The sequence below is a fragment of the Scylla paramamosain genome, chromosome 34 (assembly GCF_035594125.1).
Source record: "Scylla paramamosain isolate STU-SP2022 chromosome 34, ASM3559412v1, whole genome shotgun sequence".
NCBI classification, from domain to species: Eukaryota; Metazoa; Arthropoda; class Malacostraca; order Decapoda; family Portunidae; genus Scylla; species Scylla paramamosain.
Window position 1 is genome coordinate 16,105,317 of NC_087184.1, and position 14,903 is coordinate 16,120,219.

At 41.4% G+C, this 14,903-nt stretch overlaps 1 long non-coding RNA gene across 1 annotated transcript in view; it reads left to right on the forward strand.

Moving 5' to 3' along the window:
* Positions 1–10,428: 10,428 nt before the first annotated feature.
* LOC135089955 (uncharacterized) overlaps positions 10,429–14,903 on the forward strand; it is a 52,931-nt gene continuing 48,456 nt past the window's right edge. The window contains exons 1-2 of the long non-coding RNA XR_010261693.1: positions 10,429–10,571; positions 11,956–12,064. This is a non-coding gene — a long non-coding RNA (uncharacterized LOC135089955). The remainder of the gene's footprint in view (positions 10,572–11,955; positions 12,065–14,903) is intronic.

Below are 14,903 nucleotides of genomic sequence, written 5' to 3' on the forward strand. Positions count from 1 at the left end.
GGAAGGAAGGAAGGAAGGAATGATAGAGAATGAAGGAAGGATAGGAAGAAAGACGAAAAATAGAAAATAAACAGACACACACACACACACACACACACATACACACAACAGACAGACAGACAGACAGACAGACAGACAGCAAGGTGTGAAGCAAGGCAGGTAGGCAGGCAGGCAGGTAGCGTGGAAGAAAACTAATACCAGAATGAACAGGTGAGACAGGTAAGAATACAAACCCACACAGCCTTGCCCTCGTCTCAGGTAGGCAGGTGAGAGAAAATGTTAGCAAAGGACTGTAAATTAATAAGGTGAGAACAGGTGAGGTGATAGAAACATGACCACAGATTAATAGGTAAATTAGAAAAAAGAGATTAGAGGAATACTAATGTTTGTGAAAGGAGAGGAGGCCAGGTACAAGTAGAGACAGGTGTAGACAGTTAAGGTGAACAGGTAAGTGAGAGGAGCTTTAACGTACAGGAAGTGAAGGAAGACAGAAAGGCAAGCAAATTTAGAGAAAAGATAGCAAGAAAGGAGGAGGAAGAGGAAGAGGCGGAGGAGAAGGAGGAAGAGGAGGAGAGAAAGTGGTAGAAATCTTAAACCTTAAACGAGTATTTTTCTGAAGATTTACAAAGGGATACTAGAAAAAAGAACAAGAAATTTTAAATACAAGGAACTTTAAAGATTTTCTCGATAGCCAAATAGAGAAAGCTAAGAAGGAACAGGTAAGTAGGGTAATTAGAGGTAAGAACAGGTGAAAAACAGAAACACAACACAGAATTCTAACATACAAAAACAAGTTAATTCAAATACCTGTGTTAATACCTGTGTTTATGAGAGCAGAGGAGGACAGGTAAAGGAAAGGGCAGGTAAAGGTGACGACAGGTGTGGCCAGGTAAGGAAAGGTAAGTGATATGTTGGAGTTATACAGAGGGAGAGAAAATCATTACAGTTTCCAGCCAATGAAGAAATACGATGTGTGAGAGTGAGAGAGAGTAAGAGAGAGAGCAATTAGTGTGAGAAAGGGGATGTCAGAGAGAGAGAGAGAGAGAGAGAGAGAGAGAGAGAGAGAGAGAGAGAGAGAGAGAGAGAGAGAGAGAGAGAGAGAGAGAGAGAGAGAGAGAGAGAGAGAGAGAGATTGTGTGCAAGGGGTCTGTGCATGGGAAGGGTTGAAACAGAAAGGATATTGATAATAACAGTTGGCAGCTTGAAAGCAAATATGTACATTTATTCCAGATGCAGGAAAAGAAAAGAAGGGAGAAATGCCTGATTGTATGAGAGAGAGAGAGAGAGAGAGAGAGAGAGAGAGAGAGAGAGAGAGAGAGAGAGAGAGAGAGAGAGAGAGTAATATAAGCTAATTTCTTTCGTTTTTTATATTTGAGAAGGAGAAATAAATAGTTAAATTATTGGAAAGAAAGTAATGCATGTTTTTTTCTTTGTTTTTTTTTTTTATAGAAATTAATAGTTAAATAAATGTGCAAAAGATAAAAATGCAAACTTTTTTGGATTTGGGAAAGAGAAATGGTTAGATAAATGAACAAAAACATTATACATATATATATAAATATCAAGTTTTCTTCCATTTTCTTTTCTTTTTCCTTCTTCCCTTTTTCTTTTCTCATTTCTTTTTTTCCTCGTCCCAAACACGTATTTTCATAACACAACCCCTATCTCTCTCTCTCTCTCTCTCTCTCTCTCTCTCTCTCTCTCTCTCTCTCTCTCTCTCTCTCTCTCTCTCTCTCTCTCTCTCCTTCTTAACAAACTAACTAAATAAAACCAAACGCATTCACAATGATCAACCTTTGAAATACCCGGACACTCAATTATTTCACCTCACTCTTTGTATCAGCCTGCAATTCTACACGCTACATTAATTAAAACGCCTCACTTTTTTTTTTTCATCCTCTTATTTCATCACTTCCGCGTCAGTACCCTAATGCGCCGCCGCCGCCTCTTATCCCGCCACGGTCAGTAAATATCCTTCATCCTACATTGCATAAGAGTGTTTTTTGCTGCCTTGTTGTACGTGTAAACTCAGAAATGAAGTAAAACAGTGTATATTTAATTTTGTGTTTAGTTTCAAGGTAGTAAGTGTTTTAGTTCTTGAATTTAATAGTGTTTTTTTTTTATGTGTTTGTGTGTATGTGTACTCTGTCTGTCTGTTCGTCTGTCTGTTTGTCTGTCTGTCTCTCCCTCTCTCTGGTACAACAATGCTTAGCTTCGTATAATATTAAGGCACACACACACACACACACACACACACACACACACACACAACAGTACTTAGCTTACCGAGAGTACAAAACAAACAATAACACACAGTACACTTAAACAAACAAGTAAATAGGCACAGATTTTTTTGTACTCACCGACTTAATACACACACACACACACACACACACACACACACACACAATGAACACCCCCAGACATCTCTCCCAAACACGAAGAAGAGAGCATAACACACATACACACAGACACACACATCACATTTCAATTCAATTTCAAAGCGTATCTACACTTTTTTTTTCACATTCTTTCGTCCGTTCGCTCAATCAAAAACTAACTCGCGCCATTTTAGTATTACAAACACACACACACACAGCTGGTACACGGGGCATGACGAACCTATACTATACAATAAGACAATAGCATAGAGAGAGAGAGAGAGAGAGAGAGAGAGAGAGAGAGAGAGAGAGAGAGAGAGAGAGAGAGAGAGAGAGAGAGAGAGAGAGAGAGAGAGAGAGAGAGTCTGTATGTGTGTCTAACTACAGTATACAATTCTTAAACTAACACTCTTCTACCCCTGTACAACGTAACCTAACGTAACCTAACGTAACCTAACCTAACCTAACCTAACCTAACGTAACCTAACCTAACCTAACCTAACCTAACCTAACGTAACCTAAGCTAACCTAACTTAACCTAACCTAACCTAACCTAACCTAACCTAACGTAACCTAACCTAACCTAACCTAACCTAACCTAACCTAACCTAACCTAACCTAACGTAACCTAACCTAACCTAACGTAACCTAACCTAACCTAACCTAACGTAACCTAACCTAACCTAACCTAACCTAACCTAACGTAACCTAACCTAACCTAACCTAACCTAACCTAACCTAACATAACCTAACCTAACCTAACGTAACCTAACCTAACCTAACCTAACCTAACCTAACGTAACCTAACCTAACCTAACCTAACCTAACCTAACGTAACCTAACCTAACCTAACCTAACCTAACCTAACGTAACCTAACCTAACCTAACCTAACCTAACCTAACCTAACCTAACATAACCTAACCTAACCTAACGTAACCTAACCTAACCTAACCTAACCTAACCTAACCTAACGTAACCTAACCTAACCTAACCTAACTAACCTAACCAAGACTTCTACCCTTGCTAACTTAACCTAACCCAACCCAACCTAAAGTAACCTAACCCATTAACTAACCCGTACACGATGACTGATACAACCCACAAAAAAAAAAATAAATAAATAAACAAACTGAAGCTTCTCATGTAGAAAGTTATGAAATCAATACAGCCAGTTTCCCATTGTCTTCTAATAGCCTCGTGAGTCCCAGTACTGTACAGCTGGCCGGCCTTTTATTGCTGTGAGAAAATATCATTGCCTGTGTGAATTTCGAAATGTTTGTGATAAATTTCCTCGTATCCTGCCATTTATTAAAGAAGAGTTCCTGGAGAGGGAGGAAGGGAGTGGGGAAGGTGGACAAAAAGGGAAAAGGAGAGAGAGAGAGAGAGAGAGAGAGAGAGAGAGACAGAGAGAGAGAGTATTAAAACAGCAAAAAACTAGGTAATATTAGAATCAGAAGGGGAAAACAAGATAAAAATGGAATAAAAGGAAAGGAATGAGAACAAAACAGTGGTGAAATGAAGAAAAATGTGAATTACCAGAGAGAGAGAGAGAGAGAGAGAGAGAGAGAGAGAGAGAGAGACAGCCACTTCTATTTTCTCAACATTTACTCACCCCCCTCCCCCAATTCTTCCCATTCCTCTCCTTTATTATTTATGTAGGTCGTTTCATTTAGCAGAATGTTTCCCTTCATCTAATATGCGATTACTTTCAACGATTATCATCAATATTAAAGGGAGGGCTGTTTGTTTACCTTCTCTTATCTCTCTGCTGTTGAAAAAAATAGCGTGGTATTGTTTATGTTATTTTTTTGATGTCATATAGTGAAACAGTACATTAAGACAGTTCTGTAGCTTAATTGGTGTGTATTTTTTAACTCTCATTGTAATTAGTTCCTTTTTTTTTTTAAGTTGAGAAATGAGTGTTTTTTTTTCATTTTTATACTTCTCTCATTTTTTTACTTTTTTTTTTAGCAGATAAATGAGCGTTTTTCTTTTCTTTCTTCTCTCTCTTTTTTTTTTTTTATTTCGTTTATTGGTTTGGTCACGTGTCAGTTTCCTTCACATGTTAAAGGAGAGAACGAGAAAAAAAAAAAGAAATGCAGTACTTTTCACTTCCTGTCATCTGCTTTAATGGTTTGCCTGTCTCGTGTTTCTGAGCGCTTTGAACCTTCACGGGGGGAGGGGGGACTTGCTTTTAATGGCCACACACACATGATTAGTCGTGTTCTCATGGCTCCTGTGTGTGCGTTTTTTTTCTCTTTTTTTCCTATTAATGAAGCAGGACTCTTGTTAAAAGTATCACTAGAATCATGCAGGCTTGAAAACTGTACAAACTTTAAACTAAGCAGATCCTGTTAAAAGTTTAAGAATACCTAATTTGTTGTTTTTTCTAATATTCCTTATTTTTCTGCTCTCTCTCTCTCTCTCTCTCTCTCTCTCTCTCTCTCTCTCTCTCTCTCTCTCTCTCTCTCTCTCTCTCTCTCTCTCTCCCTGCGGGCCTCAGATCGGCAGTAACATTCCACGCTATCAATACCCTGCCTGGAATTTCCCAATATTGCAGGTACACATGCACACCACTTGCTGCTGCACACACACACACACACACACACACACACACACACACACACACATACTCGTACACACACATACACACACACACCCTTCATCTCTCCTCGCCTAGTTCTAGAGTTTAATGTTTTTATTCAGTCAGTTTAGTTTCTTCACCTTTCTTGTCACGTGTGTCTATTTTATTCATTTATTTTCTTTCTTATTTTCTTTTTTTTTTTTTTTTTTTTAGTTTAGTTCACCCGTGCAGGTTTATTGAGATCGCGTGTTCATTTATAGTTTTATTTTCCGTTTTCTTTCTGTTTTTCTTCGTCTTTTTAAAGGAAGGTAACTAAAGAAAGAAAAAAAAAGAGGGTGGGAGGAAAAGAGAGAGAAACAGAGAAAAAACAAGTATACGACGGAGTGAAAAGAAAAAAAATAGAAGAGGAACAAAAAAACAAGAATAAGAAGAACATGAACAAGAACAAAAAGAACAAGGAGAACAAGAACAACAAGGAGGAGAATAAGAACAAGAACAACATCAACACCACCACCACCACCAAAAAAAAAATAAAATAAAATAAATAAATAATAAATAAATAAATCCTGCTTGAAAATACTACTACAACCCATTTAAGTGCGTGTATGTGCATATATACGTCTGTCTGTCTGTCTGTCTGTCTGTCTGTCTGTCTGTCTGTCTGCCTGTTTGCCCTCCTGCCTGTCTGTCTGCGTGTGTGGATGTCCGAAGCGTCTTTTTTCCCCGAAGTTTTCCCGGCGCCCCGTGTATCGCATGGCGCGCACGTCCTCCCACACATTCGCAAACCGCGCAACGCATTTCCAGAATTTTTGCCGGACAACCTCATGAACATTGGCAATATACAAGATTTTTTCACCTCAGCCCAAGTGAAATAATGAACCTGACATGAGAGAGAGAGAGAGAGAGAGAGAGAGAGAGAGAGAGAGAGAGAGAGAGAGAGAGAGAGAGAGAGAGAGAGAGAGAGAGAATTACTTTTAGATTTCCTTCTTCTCCTCCTCCTCCTTCTCCTCCTCCTCCTTTTCCTCCTCCTTTCTCCTCTTTTTCCTCTTCCTCCTCCACATCTTCCTTACTGTTCTTATCATCATTCCCAGAGAGAGAGAGAGAGAGAGAGAGAGAGAGAGAGAGAGAGAAAGATAGTTATGTTTAGATTTCCTCCTTCTCTTTCTTCTCTTCCTCCTTCTCGTCTTCCTTACTGTTCTTATTGCCATCCCCAGAGAGAGAGAGAGAGAGAGAGAGAGAGAGAGAGAGAGAGAGAGAGAGAGAGAGAGAGAGAGAGGCAGGCATGGAAGCGTTAGTGAATGAAAGTTTGTGTTGGTCAAATAAAATATCCTAGATTGATATTCCTCCTGCGCTGCTGCTTTGCATTTACATATCCTGGCTCTGCACGGCTCACTGGGAAATGGGAGAGGCTGGGAGAGGCTGGGAGAGGCGGGGAGAGGCTGGGAGAGGTGGGGAGAGGCTGGGAGAGGCTGGGAGAGGTGGGGAGAGACTAGGAGAGGCGAGGAGAGGGTGGGAGAGGCGAGGAGAAGGTGGGAGAGACTAGGAGAGGCGAGGAGAGGCTGGGAGAGGATGGGAGAAGCGGGGAGAGACTGGGAGAGGCTGGGAGAGACCAAGAGAGAGAGGGACATAGGGAGCCGCGTCAAGAGTTGGTAGGAAGGTTGGACAGGAGAGCAACTGTAGCCAAAACTGATTTAATTACGTGTTATTTGAGGACACGATTGGCCACGCACCTGAGGGAGGGACGGAGGAGGGTGGTGGGGGGAAAGGAGGGGCAGGTAAGTGAAGTGTGTGTTGAAACATTACCTGTCATTCACCTGTTGATTGGTGGGGAGGCAGACGGGGAAAAATTAGCTGGGGATGTTGGGATGTTTGAAATAGATGGAGAGAGAGAGAGAGAGAGAGAGAGAGAGAGAGAGAGAGAGAGAGAGAGAGAGAGAGAGAGAGAGAGAGAGAGAGAGAGAGTGTGTTAGGAAAAGTATGACAGACATAAAAAACGTAAAACTTGTAAAAGAAACATTAAAAAAACGTAAAAAAAAAACAAAATATGAGTAAAATGTGTGTGTGGAGAGAGAGAGAGAGAGAGAGAGAGAGAGAGAGAGAGAGAGAGACAAACACAGAAATATATTGAAACACCCCCCACCTGTTTAATTATATATATAAAACCTATGACGACTGAATAACTTTGCGCTCACCTGAAAAGCTTTTAATCTATTTCAGTATAATAATTAAATATTTGAAGCAGGGGCCCGTAAAATGCAGCTCTGTTGTCACCTCCATATTAGTCAGAAATATAAATTAATGCTTGAAAGCCCCTCATATGGCGGCCATGATAAATACTTCAACACGGCCTGCGCTCTCTTCCATTATTTCCTGCTCAGCTCATTACGACAATGCATTTTTTTTGAGCGGTGGTGGTGGTGGTGGTGGTGGTGGTGGCGGTGGTGGTGGTGGTGATAATTTACTTAGTTTCTTTTTTTTTTTTCTGTGGTGAGTATAGATCAGTGGGGTGTGGGAATTTAAGTGGGTTTTAAGCAGGTTCTACTTATTTTTTGGTCCTTTTTGTCTTTCTTTTTTTCTGTCCATCTCTGTCTCTGTCTCTGGAGGTTTAAAAGTGACGGTCATAGATCGGAAGGACGGAATTTAAGTGGGTCCTTATGTGCGGCGCCTAGACTCCCTGGGGACCTCCTGGCAGGCACCAATCCTGCACCAGCACACACAGGAAGCTCTGGCCCGTGTCACCTTCTGGTTCACTAAAAATCCAGGTTAAATAAGGCAGCGGGACACGAGCACCCGTTAAACAGTGCCTCGCTTTGGCTACACCCCATCCCCCCCCGCCGTGTCGCAGCGCGCTACACACCCCATCCACCAATCCACAAATGTTCTTCCCTCTCCAATATTAAGCACCAGCTACTCTCATAATTATACTATAGTAATATGAAATAAGTATAACCATGTAAAACTTAATTACAAGCCATTATAATTGTAACTGTAAAGTTGCCACACATCGCCAATCCAACCGCCAAATTTAAAATGGTCTTGACGCCACTTACTTATTATAGTAGTAGTAGTAGTAGTAGTAGTAGTAGTAGTATCTACACATAAACAACCTCAAAATCGACATATTTCCCTGAACACGCATGAAAAACACTTGAGCCATAACTAAATATTTTCTTAGAAACTATAAAAACTTACTTATTAGCCGAAATAAGCCAGATAAAGAATATTGGAATGTAGCCAGACTCTGACAAAGTGAAGTGAGGTGAGGTTACATTAAGTTAAGAGAGTGTAGACTAAGTTAGGTAAAGTAAGGGTAGACTAGACTAGGTTAAGTGAGGGTGGTTTAGGTTCAGTTATATAAAAAGAAGCCGTTATAAGGTCGAGGCGTGAGGTAAAGTTTGGATAGTAGTCTGAGGATTGAAGTGTGAAGTAGAGTTATGTTAGGTGAAGCTAAGTGAGACTGTACTAATTCCCTGGGGGTGGAGGGAGATGGGAGGGGGGTGGAGGGGATGGGAGGTTAAGTTAAGTTAGGTAACGTTAGACTAATGATCAATGGGGTCGACTGGGGAGCTTACCGTTATACTGGATTACGTAATGTTAATGATCGTAGAGGCGTCGGGTCTCTCGTTAGGTTAGACAGACACACCTCGTTACATACAAACTCATTTCTTCATTTCAGCTTGTGACTAATATTTGAGTGTTTGTAAAAAATAGTTCTGACTTTTAAAGCGTATTCCATTCCTGACTAGTTATCTGTTATCACGTGCTTAATTACTCTACGTGTTGCTGTTTTTTTTTTTTTTTTTTTAAGTTATTGTGTTTTATTCACCGTCCCAGCAAGCCGTCCCTCCCCCGCGGCTGCCAACAATTCACTGAGTCTGACACGCAAACTGCCTGATTTCATCCACGCTGGAGGTCAAAAGGGCTATGAGGTTTATTATTATACTCTGGTGATTTAATATACTCTGGCAAAATCAACACAAAAAACAACAACAGCCTATATTTGGTTGCTAAAAATAATTAATTTCCAATATCAGATTACTACCTATGCTGCATAATTAGGATGAATTGCTGAAAAAGGTTTGCAAAATAAATTCGGGGCCCGTATTTACCCCAACTGCATTGAAGCGAGTCATAATGGAATTTGTAAGTAAACCTGTGATGTCAGATGATAGATTTGCTCTGCATTTTATCATATATTTATTAAAAAGTTTATAATATCATACTAGAATAAATAAGTGACTTTTTTTCTATATTTTTAATGATTAACGTAATAAAATAAGAATGTACGAAAATAAGGGAAACTACAAGAGAGATAGAGAGAGAGAGAGAGAGAGAGAGAGAGAGAGAGAGAGAGAGAGAGAGAGAGAGAGAGAGAGAGAGCATACACAATACACAACCTTTAATAATTATCAAGCTGGAGGACAGTCTGACCATCTCCTCCTCCTCCTCCTCCTCCTCCTCTTCCTACACCTGCTCCTCCTCCTCCCCCTCCTCGAGTCTATTACCGTCCCCAGCACCTGAGTAGCACCTGTGGCTTAATTAACGAGGGCAGGTGAAGGTGTGAGGAGGAGGTGAGGCGAGGAGCAAGGTTAGGCTATACTGGGAGTTTATACCAGTGTTTGTATTAATGCTTATTTCTTGCCATTAGGAGACGCTCGTTCCAGTGTTGCTTTATGCTGGAGAGAGAGAGAGAGTGTGTGTGTGTGTGTGTGTGTGTGTGTGTGTGTGTTTTAATAAGTACTTTTGTGGAAGGAGTATCGGTGATGTAACGTGCAGAGAGAGAGAGAGAGAGAGAGAGAGAGAGAGAGAGAGGGTAGGAGGGAGATACACACTTACATTTATCATTAAAGTCAAAAATATAGTTGGCTTTTATCTTGCTTTAATTTACCTTTCTTTATCTTGTCCAGGTTTCGGTGTGTACTGTTACTTAAGCGGGTTCTCAAGAGCGTTTCTCCTGTTAATACCATAGAAATCTTATCAGTCTCCCATTTTAACCATAAAAACAATTAAAAACCCATGTAACTTCACCATAATTATTTTCGAAGGCCAAAGAGATGATCAGCCGGGTTCTCAAGAGCGTTTCTCCTGTTGATAATGTAGAAATATTGCCAATCTCTCACTACAACCGTAAAAACGCGTCACAAGTGTGTCTTCAACTAGAGTCTTCTGAAAACAGTGGAGATGCGGCGCAGAAGTATTTCACAACATGGTCCTGTCTCACCTCGTTCCTCTAGCTAATTTCTGTCTCACCAGCCCCTGAATCTCTAATACATCACAGGATAACTTCCCTCACACCGAAACAAAACAATTAAGCCATCACATTCCCACAGTTTACCTTCCTTACTTTTTCTCAGACACCCATCAGAAGAGATAAAAGAAAACGAGGTATCACGACGCATCATCCATATGCAGTCACAGGAGGAACACTCGGTGGCAGCCAATCAGGTGACGTAACATGGCCTGTAGCTGACCAATGGGAGGATTGTTCGTGGAGAGGACCACGCGTCAGTCATCCCAAGGCACAGAAGAGGGATGCACGTGTTGGTTGATCAGGATACTGCGCAGTTTGTTTTCTTGATTTTCTTCCTTGTGTTCCTTGATGAAGGTATGTACAAGTGTGTAAGTAGAACAGGTGCGTGCGTGCGTGTGTGAGTATATGTGTGGGGTTGGTAACTGATGAGAAATACGTATAAAAACCATTATTAAGAGGTGTTAAAGGTATACATATATGATTACGTGAATGTAGAAGCGTGTGTATAACTGGTAAATGATGAGGAATACTTAATGTCACGCTGAGAGAGAGAGAGAGAGAGAGAGAGAGAGAGAGAGAGAGAGAGAGAGAGAGAGAGAGAGAGAGAGAGAGAGCAAACTGGCATAATCACATGCTACCCGGGGCCTTCCTTCTATCAGCGTAAATGGTTATGAAAAAGGAAATTGAACATAGCGCCCTTAATGTCCTTAAATGCAGAGGAAACACGACCTTAAAGACGCAAGCCCTCCCCCTGTAACACCCCATCCACCCCCTCCACCCCCCTTCACGCTCCTCACTCAGTCCCCGTGTCCGTTCCTTCCATCCTGCCTCCTTTGAATACCCAGCTGGCCTCCACACCTCCACATTTAGTTTTAGGGACAACAGTATGGTATGTGGGGTTATAGACGCAAGGGGGAGGGTGTGGGTTGGCTGGGGCAAGGGGCGGTGAGATGGGGGTCATTGCACGGTTGGGACTGAATAGGGTTGTTAGGAAGGGCAGGATAAGGGAAGCTGTAAGGTCATTAATTAGTTACATACGTGGTAGTTTATGTATGAAGGTTATTTATGTTGGCTTGTGTTTTAAAGGTCACTGATATTTAGTAACTTTTTTTTTTCAGTTTTGTTTACTCAGCTTTATTTTAAGAGTCAGTTTCTTTAAGTTTTTATTTTTATCTTTTATTTTTGGGTGTGTGTGTGTGTTTGTGTTTGTTTAATCCTCGCGTTCATTCTGGTCCTTTTTTTCTTTTTTTTTTTTTTTGTTTTTATCCAATTTTTAATCCCTCCATCCATTCCAGTCTTTGCTTTTCTGCTAATTCTTATTTTATTGTTTTAAATCTAACGGTATCGAGCTTCAACCTCTCAGTTCTTGTCTTATCATCCTAAGGCGACGGTAGGAAACGTTATCGTCTATTTTTCTCATTTTTTTTGTGATGTTTATTTCCTTACTTATTTATTTATTTGTGTGTGTATTTATTTCTGCATTTATGTTCTGACTAGCAACATCAAAAGCAGGAATGTTTGTTCATGTTGGCTTGCATTCTCTCTCTCTCTCTCTCTCTCTCTCTCTCTCTCTCTCTCTCTCTCTCTCTCTCTCTCTCTCTCTCTCTCTCTCTCTTCTGTATGCTAATTCCTCTTCACTGATGCTTTAAGAAACAGTGCATTGCAATAATTACGTTTAACGATTAGGTGTAGTTTTGATTTAAACTTTGGTCTTGTATATTTATCCTTTCGTCGGCAGGTTTGGCAGAGGCTGGACGGGCGGGGGACGCAACACACACTGATCCTTCATGCCTCACCACCACCACCACCACCACCGCCAGCTAGTGCTACACCCTTCGCTGGATAACGTGAGTGTTGGCTGCTGAGTGTGGAGGGGGAAGAGGAAGAGGGGGAGGGAGGAGGTAGCTTTGATGTGTGTGCAGAGGCGGTAAGCGGCGCGGCTTCCGTCACCACGCGATAATGTTAATTTTTTCTCTAATCTAATCTGCCCTGAAGCGTCACAGAAAAAGTATCAGCCGCGTATTAATCTGAGGCGACCACTGAGGCAGGCGGAGTGAAGCGTCGTACGTGGGTCGGCGTACTGAAGCGGGCGCGGTGAGGCAGGCAAGGCAACACCGCCAGGCTAGCAGGTGACGCGTGCCCCGAGTATGTACGGCATTCCGGTGTGCTATTTAGTGTATGTCGGTTAATACAAGCGTAGATATATGACCTAACCTTATTAAAACGAAAAACAAAAACAAAAAACACCTGTCACGTTGGCACTGAAGGCGGCCTGGCGTACGTGACCAGACACACGCGTGAAGGGGCAGCGGTAACTTTGAACGCCCGAACGCGCAAGGAACTCACGCAGGCCAAGCAGTGCCCGGCGTGGTGGGAGACTAGGCGCGCTCTCCTATTGGTCTGCCAGATTTGTGTCGCGAGTTCATTGGCTAGTGGCTCTCACTGCCTGTCCCCACTCCCTTCACCAACACCGGCACGTGATTCCCAGCTCGTGGTGCCCTGCATTAAGGCGCCAGACTCACTAAGGACACGTAACATTTTAATACATCCTTGTAAAGCGTATGAACTTCTACTACTAGGAATTAACACGGATATTTTTTTTTCAGGGTATAGTCATGTATATAGAGTTTCTTAGTCTAGGAATGAACACCAGTTTTCTTGCATGGTTCAGAGAGAGAGAGAGAGAGAGAGAGAGAGAGAGAGAGAGAGAGAGAGAGAGAGAGAGAGAGAGGCTTTGTTACTTGGCTATCAGAGTTTAGTTTATTCAAGCCACGGAACTCATCAGGAGAGAGAGAGAGAGAGAGAGAGAGAGAGAGAGAGAGAGAGAGAGAGAGAGAGAGAGAGAGAGAGAGAGAGAGAGAGGCCCGTTTGTATACTCGTAGGATATAGGCTTCCGGGAGATTGATATGGAAACCTTGTCAACACTGCGATTGGTGTACTTAGTGAGAGAGAGAGAGAGAGAGAGAGAGAGAGAGAGAGAGAGAGAGAGAGAGAGAGAGAGAGAGAGAGAGGTCATTGCTCAAAAAATTTCAGTATCATTATTTTTTTAATATATATACTTGTACAAATTTACATATTGTTACATTATAATTACTGTTATCTTTTCCTATCAAAATTTATTCCATTTTTTTTTACTAATTTACTATTCATAGATTTGTTTTGCAGCATAGAGCGATGTATTCTTTGTATCATGAAGGCATTATGTATATGTATTTCAGTTGATATCTACGCTACCTTTCTCTCTTAGTGTGTGTGTGTGTGTGTGTGTGTGTGTGTGTCTGTGTGTGTGTGTGTGTACCTGCCTACGTACCTGCGGCATTTTAATTAACGTGTGCGCAGTTTGTTTTGTATTCCCGTAATAAAAACAGAAAATAATGAAACACTGGTATAAAGTTAAATTGCTCTGATATTTGCAGGATCCTTTTTGATTTGTGCTTTCGTGTATAAAAAAAGTAAATAGATTGAAGAGAGAGAGAGAGAGAGAGAGAGAGAGAGAGAGAGAGAGAGAGAGAGAGAGAGAGAGAGAGGTGCGTGTCGAGGCTAAGTGACAATGTTAGGAAAATTAAATTGTTGGTACCTCCTGACTGATTCATAGAGAGAGAGAGAGAGAGAGAGAGAGAGAGAGAGAGAGAGAGAGAGAGAGAGAGAGAGAGAGAATCATTATATCTTTCATGAAAACTATTCCTCCCATGTTTTTTTTAGGACACATTCTTCTTATTATTTTTTTACACTATGTTAAGTATTTCCATCTATTTTTGAGTTTCTGAGCATCACAAAAGCATTTCTCTGTCCGTATGTTTGCATAAATTTCCTTATTTATTTACCTGTTTATTTGTTACTTGTGATTACTTTTTATTTTCAATTGGTTCATGTTATAGGAGAGAGAGAGAGAGAGAGAGAGAGAGAGAGAGAGAGAGAGAGAGAGAGAGAGAGAGAGAATTTCACACCACACCAACAAAACTAAACAAAAAAAACAAAAAAACAAATCAACCACGTCTACCAGAGAGAGAGAGAGAGAGAGAGAGAGAGAGAGAGAGAGAGAGAGAGAGAGAGAGAATTTCACACCACACCAACAAAACAAAACTAAACAAAAAAACAAAAAAACAAATCAACCACGTCTACCAGAGAGAGAGAGAGAGAGAGAGAGAGAGAGAGAGAGAGAGAGAGAGAGAGAGAGAGAGAGAGCATTGGGTATTGCATTATGGGTCGGCCTCACTTTGCCAGGCAGGTGCTTTGCTGGGCACGTGCGGGACTGCGAGGGTTTATTGGCAGGTGAGCGCCGGTGAGTTAAGTTTAATTAGGAACAGGTAGGTGCATTTTTGGCCGCGCCCGTGATGTAAAGATTGGAGGCTGCTTTGTGTGTGTGAGAGAGAGAGAGAGAGAGAGAGAGAGAGAGAGAGAGAGAGAGAGAGAGAGAGAGAGAGAGAGAGAGAGAGAGAGAGAGAGAGAGAGAGAGAGAGAGAGAGAGAGTTGTATTTTTACATTTTATATTTTGTATCTTATTCTTTTGTTTTTGGTGGTCAGTGATTCAACTTTCTCTCTCTCTCTCTCTCTCTCTCTCTCTCTCTCTCTCTCTCTCTCTCTCTCTCTCTCTCTCTCTCTCTCTCTCTCTCTCTCTCTCTCTCTCTCTCTCTCTCTCTCTCTCTCTCTCTCTCTCTCTCTCTCTCTCTCTCTCTCTCTCTCTCT